This window comes from Eulemur rufifrons, chromosome 19, assembly GCF_041146395.1.
Source record: "Eulemur rufifrons isolate Redbay chromosome 19, OSU_ERuf_1, whole genome shotgun sequence".
Classification (NCBI taxonomy): Eukaryota; Metazoa; Chordata; class Mammalia; order Primates; family Lemuridae; genus Eulemur; species Eulemur rufifrons.
In genome coordinates, this window is record NC_091001.1 from 90,209,683 (window position 1) to 90,226,218 (window position 16,536).

Here is a 16,536-nt window from a genome sequence, read left to right on the forward strand (position 1 = left end):
CATAGTTATTTAAACAAAATACAAATATTTTCCACTTCATTAAGATTTAATCAACTTATCTTGTCTTTTTTAGACCCATAGGCACACAATTGACTAGAAAATGATACTTTCTCTAAATTTTATCTTTCCAGTTAAAAAAAAATAATGTATGTTCAGTCTTCAGTGGATATTAGAATAAACCAATCTGGTAAGCTATTGTGTGGTTAAAAATATGTCAAAGAGAAAAGAAAATTGTTAAGATTTTAGTGACTACAAACTAAAAACCGAAGAGTAGAAAAATTGAAAGCAAGAAGTCAAGATTTTATTATGTGAGTTACTTGCATTTTAACTCCTTATACCAATATACCACGTAGGCAACCAGCCCCCTCTCCCAACCCATGCCTGCAGGCACCAGGAAATTGACCAGTGAGAAACACCAGCCAAGGTCTATTGATATCAGAATGTATTGCTGCTGTTGGCTGAGGTTTCAAAGTAAAGGGAATTCCATGATCACAAAACTCCTTTGTCCAAGATCCATTGGAATAAACACATATGTAGGGTTAAAATTAATTGTGGTTAGCTATCTAGGGAGGTTAGTGGATATCCGGATTATTTTTTTTTATTACTTTTTTTTTTTTTTTTGAGATAGAGTCTCACTCTGTTGCTCAGGCTAGAGTGCCGTGGCATCAGCCTAGCTCACAGCAACCTCAAACTCCTGGGCTCAAGCAATCCTACTGCCTCAGCCTCCCGAGTAGCTGGGACTACAGGCATGCACCACCATGCCCAGCTAATTTTTTCTATATATATTTTTAGTTTTCCATATAATTTCTTTCTATTTTTAGTAGAGACAGGGTCTCGCTCTTGCTCAGTCTGGTCTCGAACTCCTGAGCTCAAATGATCCACCCACCTCGGCATCCCAGAGTGCTAGGATTACAGGCGTGAGCCACTGCGCATGGCCTGGATTATTTTTTAATTGAACTTTCTTAAAGTGAATTATAATTTTCTTCAAAAGGAATAGGAGAGAAACTATTCTCTACATATTTTTAAAGTTTGTTATATTTTATAATGTTCAAATGATTTTATCCTTTTGAAGGAGATCAGAAAGTGCCAACTCAAAATAGCCACTGGGACATGAAAATTATTTTGAGATGAAGGCATTTGCATTCCTAAAATCTCTTACCTGCCTAAAACCAGAGCCTCGCAAAAGAACTAATTGTCATAAATCCTTCCCCAGGAGCAACTTTTTTTTTTTTATTTTAGGATATTATGAGGGTACAAACGTTTTGGTTAACATTTTATGTCTTTGCCTCACCCTCATCCAAGCGAGGTTTAGAGGCATGCCCTTCCCCTCTACCATGCTCACCGTGTCCATTAGTTGTGAGTTTACACCCCCAACCCCTTAATCCCTGGAGAATATTACTACCGTGTGAGCACCATAGTGTTGATCAGTCAGTGCCAATTTGATGGCGAGTACATGTGGAGCCTATTCTTCCGATCTTGTGATACCTCACTGTGGATAATGGGCTCAAGCTCAATCCAGGAAAATATAAGAGGTGCTAGATCATTGTCGTTTCTTATAATTGAGTAATATTCCATTGTATACATATACCAAATTTTAATAATCCACTCATGAATTGACGGGCACTTGGGTTGTTTCCACATCTTTGCAATAGTGAATTGTGCTGCCATAAACATTCGGGTGCAGATGTCTTTATTACAGAATGTCTTTTGCTCTTTTGGGTAGATGCCTAATAGTGCTATTGCTGGATCGAATGGTATTTCTATTTTTAGCTCTTTGAGGTATCTCCAAATTCTTTCCCACAGACGTTACACCAATTTGCAGTCCCACCAGCAGTGTAAGAGTGTTCCCGTCTCTCCACATCCTCACCAGCATTTGTTGTTTTGGGATTTTTTGATAGAGGCCAATCTCACTGGGGTTAGGTGATATCTCGTTGTGGTTTTGATTTGCATTTCTCTAATGATTAAAGATGTTGAGCATTTTTATATGTTTGCTGGCCATTATTCTGTCTTCTTTTGAAAAGTTTCTGTTCATTTCCTTTGCCCATTTATTGATGGGGTTCCAGGAGCAACTCTTATCTTCTCAGAAACTAGGAGTGAGTTAGTTGGGCACAACACCTAAACAGACATTGTCACAAGACTATCAAATTGCCCATCTATTCTACACAGGATCCATTTATCTTTCTAAAAAGTTATTTGTTTTCCCATAAATGCCTTTCTCCTCCTCCCTTTTATCTGTTAAAATGGTACCACTCCTTTCAGTTATTCATCAAGGAGCACTCCCATGTGTATGTACTTTGCAAGCATAAATAAATTCTTTTTCTCTCTTGCTAATCTGTATTTTGTTAATTTAATTCACAGGCCCCCAGTAACTGAGCCTGAGTGGGTAGAGGAAAAGTTCTTTTCACCCCTATATTTTTCAGACAGAGGTCCAACTTGTTTTGTGGTACACACAGAAATTTCCAGTCAGCAATATTAATACACACATTTTAAAATTCATACTTCCTTTTGTATGCCCAGGACTCAAATCCTTCCTTCTGTTGGCCATGGATAAATGTTTAGAGTCTCAGATGAGGAAAAAATTTGATATTATGATAGCTACCTCTGGCTCCAAAGTCGAGGCACAATTCACCTAGGAGCAGATTGTCTTTGTTAAGTGAGCTCTCTCTTCAATGGCAACTCCTTTAGTGATGCAGGTGTAAGACAAGCATGCAGCATTGTCCTGGGGGAAGATGTAACAGAATCCTGTGGGTTTAGGTGCTCCCATCCACCTAAGATCCCTTTGTATACAGCACTCAAAAGGAGAGATTGACCACTTTAATTAAGGATCCCAAGACCAGGGAGGTGTGGTGGTAAGGATACTGAAGCCCCACCTGAAGTGGGTGGACCAGAGTAGCCTTGACATTAGTCCACTGGGCCAAAAAAGATGTCATGAGCCCCAAAGTGGAATAACTGCAAGGGAACAGGGAGTTTGGGGCTATAGAGCAGGCTCAAGTGAAAGGAAGGTGGAGGCTGACCCTGGTATAGTGTGGAGCTCAGTCTTGAGCCCCCATGGATCCACCGCCGCATGGTGTCAGGCTACGGGTCTGAGCATGTGAACATAACCTTGGAGCCAAAGCCCAGGGCACCCACAGAAGCCTTTGCAAGGATCTGTGCCAGGAAGGGCATCACTGAAGGAACACACAAGAGTTCATCAGGCTGTCCAAGATATTTAATAGCATAATTGAGTGACAGCAACTGAGGCAACCATCAGCTAATGAGCTGATTGGACTTCCCACTTTGCTCTCTGCCCAGTGTGTGGAAGTACTAAAGCTTCAGTCCAAGGGTTCTTGGACAATTGGGAAGAGCAGAAGAAAAGGAAAGTGGGATTTATTTGATTTTTCACCAAATAAAGCATGTGAGGATGAAGAGTATGAAGTGATTTTTACCCCCAAGCTGGTGATCATATCAATTACATAAAGAAAATCATTTTAATTATTTAAGCTAATATATGTATGTCCAACAACTGTTCATTCAAATAAGATTTTTAATCATATTTAAGTGGTGAAAAGACCAGTTCTACTCACTCTCCATCCACATGAAGAGGAAAAAAAGGGCCATTGATTTGAGAAAAATATCTCATAAATATTTTTGCCTTTTTTAGGAATATAGAGATGTCAATTTCAACATTATTATCAAGGCAAAAAACATAACAAGTGAGCAAAAACAATCAGTATTCTATGTGTATCTTTGAAGGTTATTTTTACAGGACATGGCACCATTTTCTAAGGTCTTTGCAATCTTGCAAGTTCTCTTTGTTTAAATTTTGCTTCCAAGGACAGATTGATATTAGCAAGAAACAAGTTAGAAACAGTTATAGATATTCACAGGAATCTCTTTATTACACAGAAGATCAAGATTGGGAGTCTAATGAATTTTTCCAGTGCTTTATCAAATTAGATTATTTGAATGCTTTCAATGACACAGAAAGCCCTCTCTCCCCCAGAAGGTGCAGTGCAGAGAGGATCTTTCTTTCTCTTCTTCCTGAGCATCTTTTCATTACACAGAAATATTTGTACTGACTAGAACTGTAAGCAAAAAGAGGGCTGTAGGGATCAATTTTATTGGTAGAAAGGGGGTGAGAAATGGATAGAGTTTTACTTAGTAACCATGAAGTAAAGAGAATATAGCATAGGGGAGAAAAAAAAGTTTTTTCTCCACCCCCTTAGGTTTAGTAACTGACACCCATAAAATTAAACTGACAAAATACAGATTAATGGGAGAAAAGGAATACAAATTTTATTTTTTTAACTAGGTCATTTTTTTAAATTTCAGAATATTATGGGGGTATAAATGCTTTGGTTATATATATTGCCTTTGCACCACCCAAGTCAGAGCTACAAGTGTGCCCATCCCCCAGACAGTGTGCACCATACCCATCCTTCCCCCACCACCTACCCAACACCCAATGAATGTGACTTCCATATGTGCACATAAGTGGTGATCAATTAGCACCCATTTAATGGTAAGTCAAATTTTATTGATGTTAATATTTTTCTGTGCACAGGGGTTTCACAGAAAAGAAGTGAAAACTCAAAGAAGGAGTTAGATTCAGAGGTTTACACACTATTTTAACAAAGGGTAATAAATTATGGAGAAGTGACTAGATGAAAGAAAGGGGGTTTGGGCTTCTGGGGCCAAAAGATTGTGGAAAGTGAATAGGAAATATATGGGGGGAAGTAGTGGGAGGCAAGGGTTATTTTAGTAAGATTTGTTTATGCAGACCCATCTCAGTACCAGCTCCCCCATCTTCAGTGATGTGTTGCTCTCCTCAATCTGGCACAAGAGAGGGGGAAAATTTATGCCCTGCTTTTAGGCAGAAGGAGGAGGGAAGAGAACTTCTCTTGTGTCTGTTCTTTCTCAACTTCCTTCAGCTCAAAATAATAAATATGTATGCCAGAGTGGCATATTTGGGGTGGCATGCTCTGATACCCTTCAGCAGCATTAATCTTTCCTTTCATTAGATTATGAATTTTAAGATTACTTTGGGTGATATGGAAATTAGATAACCCATAAAAATATGTGTACATGGCCTCTAAGTATTTTGAGAGAGAGAGAAAGAGATCATAGACAAAGAGAGATAGAGAATCCTCTCCTGGAATTTTATTTCCCTAGTACCACTCAAGTTTGTTTGTTTGTTTTTTTACTTTTATATGAAGAGAAAGAATAAGAAAAGAAAGCTCCTAAATACAATTTACCTTTATTAGCTCTGCCTGATAACAAGAACTATCATAAAGACAAACAAAAACCACAATCTTGTGCAAAGAACATCACATGCAACATTACATACACACAAAAAATATTTCTGCAAGGACATCTGCCCAGCAACTGCCTGTCCAATCTCAGACTGGCATCACCCTTGTTATTGATCCTAGTAGCCTAAGACAATTTTCACAAAACAACTATTTAATCCTCCTCATTTTTCCTCTAAAAACCTTTATCCTCCTTTACCTCCCTGAATATGCACATAGTTTACTATGGCACACATATGCCCATTACAATACCCGTTCCAAATAAATATTTTCTTTTAAGAGTCTTTCTCTGTTATTTAGTTGACAGCCCCATTATCAACATCCCCCACCAGAGTAGTACATTTATTGCAATTGATAAATCTACTCGATGAACTCCTTTATTTGCAAATTTATCAAACAAGTAATTGGCCAGGTGAATTCTCCATGCTATTCAAGAGGAATAACTCTTACTATAAATTTCTAATAGCACCTTGTATAAATATAAAAACATAACTCTTTGAGCATCAGTTTCTTATCTGTATAAAGGAGCTATCTTTCTTTTCTTATCCAAATGTACAGCTTACAGAAAAGAACTACAAGCTTTTTTTTTACATATCTACAAAACAGTAAAAACTAACATTTACTAGCCAGCATGCTGGCATGTGCCTGTAGTCCCAGCTACTTTGGGAGGCCGAGGTGGGAGGATCACTTGAGCCTAGGAATTCAAGTTTACAATGAGCTGTGATCAAGCATAGTAGTTCAAGGTTGCAGCAAGCTATCATCAAGCTACTGCACTCCAGCCTGGGTGACAGAGCCAGACTTTGTCTCTAAAAAATAAAAATAAAATTTTAAATTTAAAAAATAATAACCATGTACCAGAATGACTTAACTGAAGAAGACAAACAATAACAAGGGTTGACAAGGATGTGGAGCAACTGAAATTCTCACTTATTCCTTGTAAGGAGGTAAAATGCTAAACAACCTCTTTGCAAAACTTGGTAGTTAAAAAAATTAAACATATGCTATAACCCTATACTACTACTACTAGGTATTTATCTAAAAGAAATGAACATATGGATATAAATATAGACATACCCACAAAGACTTATATAAGAATATTAATAGTATAGAATATATACAGAAAAGTACACAAGTCATAAGTGTTTTGACTTATTGATACATTTTTAGAGCAAAACAATGTAAGTAACACTAAAGAAAAAAAACAGAACACTACAAACATCTCAGAAGCCGCACATTTTTTCCTTCTCAGTTACTAACCTCCCAAATGTTACCTATTAATGCCTTGACTTCAGTGATGATAGATTAGTTTTGCCTGTCTTTGATGTTTATATAAATGGAATCATCTGTACAATGATACATATCACTCTGTACTCTTTTATGTCTTATTTTGTTATTCAACTTTATGTTTGTGAAACTCGTCCATATTGTGTGTAGTTGTGGTTTGTTCATGCTCATTTCTGAATAGTATTTCAATGTATAGGTACACATTTGGCCACTTTCCAGAATAGCTGTTCACAGAGCAGAAGATATACTCAAATCTGTGAGATACAGAGTCTGAGCTGACACGAGGGTGAAGGCAACCAAAATGCCACCATGCCTACCACACTTCAGCATGGGAGTATTTGGAGGCCAACGATAAATGAAGCCATAACTTGAGTCCATCTCACCATTAGTCAAATGGACCCACCTTCTGCTCCTTTCTCCAGTGTGTAACACAGATGGATATACTCAGCATCTGAAAGAAGCTTCCCATTGGCTCCACAACCTGTAGAATAAGAGCCTTCTAGTGACCCTTGGCTCCACCCTCTGGGAGGTTCTTCCTTTTCCGTCACCCTCCTTGGCCACACTTAAAGTGGAATTGGATAGACACTCCTCCTTGAGTACTGAGAAGTTTTTCTCAGGCTACTTCCTGCCTATGTGAATTGAGGACCCAAGATCATTGTTAAGTCTCAGCCAGTCATGGGCTTCTGGGTTCAGGTGTGTAGTTTCTTTGCCACATCAACTTCCTTTAAACAGGTCTTGAATATTCTGATTCCTGTCAGTTCAACATCCCCAATTTTTATTTTATTTTTTTAGACAGAGTTCTCCTAAAGGATACATTCCTTTGCTTTCTTGCCCTCAAGACACACTCTCTCACAAGTTAATTGTGCGTATCTGCAGTTTATAAGGCTTGAGGGGGAGCGCTCCACATTAAATCTGCTTTCCCTGAGTCACCGAAGGGATTTACTGGGCTGGAAAACATTTAGTTGGATGCTTACTCTGAAACTCCTTAGATCATTCAGCTGTTTTAACATCAGTGAGTTTGACCCTTGACACAATGCTCAGTTTTTATCAGTTTTTGCTGCTCAGAAGCCTTCCTACTGTTAGCTTTTTCTAGTTGAGCCTGAAAAGCAATTGCTTCTTCCAAGAATAAGTCCCCGAGTGTGAGGACTTTCTCTATTCCATTTCATTCCTGATTGTAAACATAGCAATTCTTTTCTGAGTTCATCTCTTTCTAATAACAACTTGCAAATTCAACCAATATACACCCAAATAAGCTTCTAATATTCAGCTTTGCCATCTCATTGCCTAAAGCCAAACTTTATTAGATATATGATACTTCTCCCAAGTTATTGCAGGGAACCGTTGTATCAACTGTTTCACCACTGCATAACATGAGTTACCATCCTTCCAGCCTCTAAGCCTCATCCATACCCTAATACTTTTCATCCTCTCCCCTCCCAACCTCTAAAAAATATTGTGATCAATTTTTTCCTCTCACTTTTATACAATACTTTGCTCTTAGTGAGATCCTTTTTACTGGCCCTTACATATGCTCAAATTACAAAAAGCAAAAGCAACAATAAAACTTCCTTGACTCTATACATTTGTCTAGCAACATCCCAATTGCTTTCATCTTTACCTAATAAAAATCCAACTTCTCAAAAGTTTTTTTCTATACTCACCATCCTCACTTCCTCACCTCTCATTCATCATAGCATATTCCAGTCTTACGTTAGCCTCCATTACTATACTGAAACAGCTCTTCCTGAGGATATCAATGACTCCATGGAACTAAATTAATTGGATTTTTTATTCTAATCCTATTGGACCTGTCAGCACCATGTAACACAGCGGAAACAGTGTCACATCCTGAAATTCTCTATGCCTTGCTTCCATAGTCCAACCCTCCTCTGGTTTTCCTCTTCTCTATCTGCCCTGTCACTGCACCTCTTCTGTCTGCCACAAATACTGGATTTTCTCAAGGTCCAGTATTCTTTTCCTTTCTCACTATACTCTCTCTTTAGGTAATCCCATCCACATTCCAGCTTAAGTCTCACCCTTATGGAGGCAACTCACAGATTTACATTGCCTGCCAGATCCTGTCACTCAATCCCAGACGTTTTTATCCACTTGCTTATTTGATAGCTCTATCTGAATGTCTCAAAGGAATGTCTCAGAATGTTTCCACATGTCCAAAACTTATCTCATCATCTTGTTCCACAAATCTGGTCCTTTTCCATGGCTCCATATAGCAGCTGAAAGGCATTACCCTCCATTCAGTCACATAAAGTTCATCCCAGGTGGTCATTCTTCATACCTAATCTTGCACAATCATCATACCCAAGTGATGCCAATGTCATCATGATGCTATGCAAGCTTCTCAATGGCAAAAAGCGACCCAGAAGAATCTTTAGACTCTAAATGTATAAAAGGATTAAACTCAAACTTTGTGATTCTGTAGAATGTACTATTTTTCTTAATGTGAAAAAGAGACCCTTTTGTTATGACAGAGAGGTCCGTTCGCTGTCTGTGGCGAACGTATCTTGCTCTTGTTCTGTGAACCTATATCTTGCTGTTGCTCTGTAACCTATCTTGTCCTTCCTCAATAAACTTCATTTCATACTTGCAAAAAAAAAAAAAATGTGAAAAAGAAATTTATGTGCATGTCATGCAGTATTTTGCCTTCCCCAAAATTGTTATTACATTGATAGAGTATCTTATAATCAATTGTACTTCACAATCAGAGAAGTATTTTTTACATAAAGAAAACAGCCTGGATTAAAAACAGCAAAGAACAACAACAATGCACACACACAAAGTCGAGAATCAGAGGCTACGGATTTAGGTATCAGTTCATCACCTCTTGCAGCTTAGGGCAAGTCAGTAAGTAAACTTACTGCCCAAAACAAATCAGCCTGGTGAACAGTCACAGATTGTGAATCACCCTAAAAAATCCTTAGTCTTCAGACTGTCCTCATTAGTGAAATCCAAATGATCTGCTCTTATCTCTTAGCACAGCTCCTGATGTCACTGTTGGTGTCAGTGTTGTGCTCATCCTAGGGACATTGTTATCCATAGCTTTCTCATTTCCAAGGTCACCGCAATGAAGCTGGCAAAGAAAAGAACAAATGCCTTTTCTCCCTGACCACCCTACCCGCCTTCCAGGTCTTCTAGGCCATTAAACAGGCTTTCTTGTAGTTCAAATATCTGTCATACCCCTATGGTCGTCATTTTTCCCCCTTACAGTTCTTCTTTATCCTCAATTTTCCTACTCTAGGAATTAGGCTCAGTTTTCCTTTGAGCCAGGCCAGAAGTCTACTTAAGTGCCATTGCCCTATAATGTGTTCAGAACCTTTTCTTCCAGATAAGCCCAAGTCAGCGTCCCTGATTAAGCTGGTACAGCGTCATGCTCTCTGCTCAAGGTTAGTGCTTTACACAATCACGTTGAGTGCCTGACAGTTATATGTTTTGTTTTGGTTTGGTTTTTTCCTGATAAAGGAAGCTGAGGCAAACCTTAAGCTTTTGGTATTTGCTCACTGGGTCCCAAACCCCTTCCCACTAACCTCCCCAGCTGTGTCTGAATCCTTAGTGGGTGGCCATCTATTAGGCACCCATGCTGGGGTCCTCTTGTACTCTGTTAAATGAGGGTGAAATGCTAAAGCTGGGAAAGACTTTGAGACCACTTTGTCGACTGTTTTTCAAAGTGCTGCCCACAACCTATTAATGAGTGACATGGGAGTCAGTCTAACAGGTCCCAACCAACCTTTTTAAATAAATATACTAGAGTAGGGAAAAAATTCACAGTGCACAGCACATATCAAGGGGTGTTCATTGTTTCATGCAACTGTTGCAGCTGCGTGTGCGCACATGCACGTGTGTGCCAAAGTGCACTGGGTCACGATATAAAATCAGATTCTTACAGATTGACATGAGTTTCTTTAAACATTGTAAGAGTTGATCTAGATTAGTGGTTCTCAAATTATGGTCCCTCTACCAGCAGCATCGGGTATTACCTGGGACCTTGGAATTATCAAAAATGCAAATTCTTGAGCCTCATCCCAGACCCACCGAATCAGAACCTGTAAAGGCGGGGCCTGGAATCTGTGTTCTTTTTTGGTTTTTTGTTTTTTGGCATCCAGCACTCCACTCATGAAAGGCAATCTGTGTTTTAAAAGGGTACAGGTAATTCTGATGCAAACAAAACACTGAGTTTCAGATAATCTAGCCTTTCTCAATCACAGGACAGATTTGAGCCCTAGAGAACATGATTTCAGTGACACTTTTGTCATTTCTCCCAAGTAAGTAGCTGGTATTCTAGGAGACTCATAGGAAAGGAGTTAATTATTGCATACAACAGATGCCTTAGTGCAGTAGGGCTTAATTCTTTCTCTTAGAAGTGGTTGAGAAGGGCTAATATAAAATGATCTCCCAAGGTTCCCTTCAGAGGTAAATTTATGTGACTTAACCCAAGGTTTCCAAACCATAAAATAAAGTATTCTAACACAAAGATTTGAATTTAGCTGTTCCTATTTAAAATGTATTTTCTTCTTTTCTCTATTGTGATTTCAGACACTGATCCTATTGTGATAAGGAAGAAATAAAGTACATACTTTTACTAAAAACTAGAGACTAGGATTTGTTGAGAACATGAAAATCTAGTTCATTTATCTAATCATAATAGTCATACTTACAAACTCTTCCTAGGATAGTGATTCACAGCCTTTGTTCTGCTTCAGCTCTGCTTTGTGCAGGGTCCACTCCTAATCAGTAACATCTCTCATCACAATGCTGTGGTTCTCAGGGGACTGGGAGGAGGGGGGGCTTGAAAAGTCTTTTTGAAGATTCTAATGTTTATCCCCTTTCCCCTGCCAACCACACCAAAAAGAATCACTGCACTAGAATAAAAGACAAAGTTGCTAAGAACAATCTAAGTCAGCAGAGAACATATCGCCCTACCAGAATAGCCAAGTTTTAAATAGACATTGACTGAGTTCCAGGATGATCCGAGAGCTCAGAGCATAATTCATTATTGTATACTTATTTATTCTCAGCAAAGAATCACTATTCTTTTCAAAGAAAGCAAAATCTGGTTATGAGGAAGGGAAGCTTTTCTTCTTTTCTTGTCAATTAACTAATCAACATTTTTATGCCTATTATGTATGCATCAATGTACTAGGCAATTTGTAGGACATATATGGTTTTATAGCAACTGGAGAGAAAAGATCAGAACACGTGAAACAAGCAACATAAAAATAAAACACTAATAAGTGATAAATTATGAAGGACTAATTATAAAACCATCTGAAGTGGTTTTAAGAAATACAGATCCCTAAATCCAATCCCAGAAAGGCTGACATAGACTTATCAGAGGCAGGGCCCAGAAATCTGCAGTTACGTCTGCCAGATGGTTGTGATAATCAGTCAAGTTGGGCACTTTATAAATACAGAAGAGAGGAAAATTAATTTCAACCAGTGCTGTCAGTTAACATCTCCTACCTCTTTCACGGAGCAGTGAAGCTGAGGTAGGTCCTGAGGATAGGGGGGAATAGGAGCAAAGCAGCAGAGAGCAGAGGGCATACATGTGCACTCGCCTGGAGCTGCCTGTGCCAAAGTGCTAAGGAAGCTTTGGGAGGAGGGAATGAGTGCCCAAAGCAGTCAGAGAAGGCTTCTCTCAAACTGGGTCCCAGAGATTGAGCAGGAGGAACCTGCCAGGTGATTCCTGGAGGTTCCAGGAAAAATTTGCACAAAAGTATAGAGCCATGAAATAGCAAGTTAAGTGACTAGCAGAAGCTCCATCTGACTAGAATAGGCAAAGGAAAAAGGAGAGGCCCATGAGAGAGAGGGTAGGAAGTCATGAACATGTTTAAGACGTAAAAGACTAAAAAGAATTAGAAGTCTCAAACTCACAGGGAGCAAGTAATGTGCTGGATGTACATGCATATGATATTTTGCGTGAGTGACAGGATCCAGAAACCGATGGAACTGGTAGACTGAGGTCCCAGCTAGGAGGGGCAGCCTACTCAACCTAAGCCAATCATTACCTCTATGGGCAGTGAGGTCCCCATGCTGCCAAGTCAGCTGATTTTTTTTTTTTCCAAGGAAAGCCAGAATTCCTGATTTTTAGATAAAATCTACAAACTTTTAAATGTTGACTCAAAATTCTTTAAATTAGTAATCAGGCCAAACATAATATAACTCTTGTCCTGGTAGCGATGCTAGTTTATCACCTCTGGGCTAGATTCTAATAAACTCTTACTGCATCCAAACTAGATGAATGGCTATCTGATTCACTACATGCCTGATTTACAGGTTGGCAGAACATGGCAACTAGGCTGAAGGTTTTTTTGGGAGAACAATAGGAATCAAGTTGGGACGTTTTATTCTGGAAAGATCTGCATATATCTCTGTGTCTGCATACAAACACACACACACATGTATACATAAGATACATATATCTTCCTGTGTTTAGTTTAAACATATGTAAAATGTTGTTCTCAAATTTTGTAACATTCTCTAAAAATTGCCAGGGCTCAGAAAATACACTAACATGGCCAGAAGAGTGATTTCAAAAACAGCATTCTTTAGTAATACAAAAGTATTTAAGATCATACAAGATTTGATTCTACATGCTAACATTTAAGAAAAAGAAGAGTTGTGTTTTTACTGTGCAAGCTGAAAAGGACTTTATTTGGTAGCATATATAAATTTGCATTTCATGAGCACCATGAGCAAATCTATGGTCTTTCTTATTTTCTCTTTGTTGGAAGGTCATTCTACAGGCAAATTCATTAAACATGGAAAATGCTGCTATTTTTCAGACAGCACTCTTTTATTTGAGAAAGAAAAATTATTTATTTTAGATGCCTGTTTAATCAACTCTTAGAAACCATTTTATGACAAACCTTATGTTCAAGTTTATACTTCCCTCATTGCCATGATAAAAAAAAAATTACCCTTCTATGGATTTTAGAAGTAATTTTCTTAAGGATCTCAGCTGTGCTATGCAAACTTTTAAATACTACATAATTAAAAACTTTCTTTATAATAATTTTTAAGGTTATGACATAAAAGATGTTCCTCTAAACACTAGAATCAGTTTTGAATTATCCCCCCCTACATTTTTTTACAGGTATAAAAAATAATTTCTCTTTACTGTTTTTGAGACCTGGGAAAGTCCGGTCTTTAAGATCATTCACTATTCCTATTCTCTAGGAAAGGCAGTGTCTGGGATATCTTATTCAGGTTGTTAAAAAATAATAATAATAAATTTTTAAGAAAGAAAGGCAGCATTGTAGGCAGAATAATGGACTACCTCAAAGCTATCTGTGTCCTAATCTTCAGAACCTGCAAACATGCTATTTTAGATGGAAACAGGGACTTTGCAGATGTGGTTAATTTAAACATCTTAATATGGGGAGATTATTCTGGATTTTCTGGACAGGCCCAATGTAATCACAAGGGAGTCCTTATAAATGTAAGAGGCAGGTAAGAGAGAAGGAATGTGACTACAGAGTAGCAGAGGTTGGAGTGATATTACTGGCTTCCATGAAGGAAAGGGGCCACAGACTAAGGAATGCAGACAGCCCCTAGATACTGGAAAAGGTAAGAAAACATATTTTTCCCTAGAGACTCCAGAAGCAACACAGATCTGCTGATTTCAACCTGTGAGACCCATTTCAGATGTCTGACCTCCAGAACTGTAAAATAATAAATCTGTCCTGTTTTAAGCCTCTAAATTTGTGGTAATTTCTTACTACGACAAACCGTATCTAGCTCTTCAAAGATGGACACTAGAAGAGTTTTAAATTGACATTTTATATTCTTTTGGGGGAAAAGTCTAGAACCAAAAGTCATCAGAGTTAGTAAAAGGTTCTGTGCTGGCACTTGTGGCTGTGCCTTCTCACAAGAGCACCCTCAAGTATTTATTCAGCCTGTAGGTAAACACCCTCTAGACAGGAAGCTTACCACCTCTTAAAGATACTGTAAGGTTTTTTGGAGTGGCCGGCACCAGAGAAAGAAAAATGAGCAGAGTTGAAAGGGATAAATAAAGAGGCTTTATTGGGGCGTTCCTGGGTGGGTCCCAGGTCCCAAGAGAGGGGCCCGGGTGAGCCTCATGGTCCCACGAGTGGAACCAGAGAAGCCGCCCCGCCCAGAAGTCTGGGTGGGCTTATATACGTTTTTAGGGGTGGGGCATGGGAGTTTCTCTGGAGGGAAGGTTTCAGCAGGAAGAGTGAGGAATTTCTTTGTTTCAGCTTTAGGGCGGGTATGGAGGAGTAGGAGGGGCTTCTTCTTTTTCCATCAGGAAGGGGAGGGGTGCCCGCCACCAGCCTTACAGATACCTAATCAATTCTAAGAGCATTCTAAGTGTTAGAAAATTCTCATACTAATCTGAGGCAAAAACCAGAGCTCCCTAATACCCAGATTATTGTTCCTTTCATTCTATTAAACTCCGTTTGAATTAGGTCTTCAGATAAGTTACAAACAAGATAAACAATTTCTAAATGAGCTGCAAAAGATTCCTAGTAGATCCTATAGAAATGATGACAATTTTTGAAAAATATTTAAAAGCATTGTTTTAATAACAGAAAAAGCCACTATAGAATTATTTTTAATAGTAATACATATAAAAATCTCACATCAGCAACCCTTGATTTAAACTAATGATCTGCATTAGAAAGAAAATACTGATAAACTTAGCTAAGGCATCATGGTTCATTTACTAATATTATGTTTTACAACTTAACATCAAAAAATGAATCACGAATAAAACACTTTTTCTTTCAAAATTGATTGTGTATTTTTCTTCTAGGCTGAATTGACCAATTGTATTAAGCATTACTTTTTGTTTAGTACCTTCAACAACCCTATGAGAAAAAATAATTATTCCATTTTTATTATAATTATGTACAATATATAAAAGATTAAACAAATACAAGTAGCTAAATCTTTCTATCTTTTCATATCTTGCTTATAAATCCTTCTTTGACTAGTCAAATAGGAAGGAATATGGATTCAGATATGCCTCAATCTCAAAATCTAGTTCCATACTTATGGGCATTAAGATCGTTGACAGATCATTAAAATACTGAGCCTTAGTGTCTTCCTCTGTAAAATGTCATATTTACATAGCCTTATGATGATTGCATCATAATGTGGGTCAGGGAAATAATACCATGTCAAGCCACAGCAGGTACGTAATAACTTTGCCCTACTTCAGATGATGCGAAATAAGGAGCTAAAAAAATGTACTACTAAGGAAAAGGAGCATTTATTCATTAGACACGAAAATGCTTGAGAACTACAAAATAAAATCTACTGGTACCAACGTGAAAACTCTTTAATTAAATGCCTACACAATGTAACTATGCCAACTTATGGTTAAATATAATTTTCTAAACACGCCATCACTTTGAAAACAATTTTCCTCACTTTTCAATAATCCCTAAGCACACACTCATTAACTGCCAAGAAATCATACCCCATCGTGGACTGAATGTTACGCCCAGGCAAATAATGTCAAAAGCAATGAAATTACAGCCAAAAAGTTTATTCACTTTCTAAACTACAAGGTTTTAAATAAATTCTATTCTATTTGTTAAGGAGTGAAGCCCCCCCCCCACCTTTCCCCATAAAATAACATGCTTAGTGTCTAGGAAAGGCTTAAAAAGTCAGTTGGAGAATGCATGGGGCGAAACGACCCAACAATCGGAATACATCCGTTGTCTAAGGAAAGTTGACTCATCCCTAACCCTAAACTACAGCTACTGCAGCCACAAGGAAATCAAATGGCACGTTAACTGTCTTTCTCGGCATTTGGCCCATCTACCAGTCCTGGGCAATTAAGACCGGAGCACATGAATTTTCCTTCTCCATGACCCCCAGCTAAGGACAGAACACGCCGGCAAGCTGCAAAGAACCACCCCATGTACCATCTGGGATGCACATACTCGGTTTCACGGCCGACACACCCCGCCCCAAGCTCCTA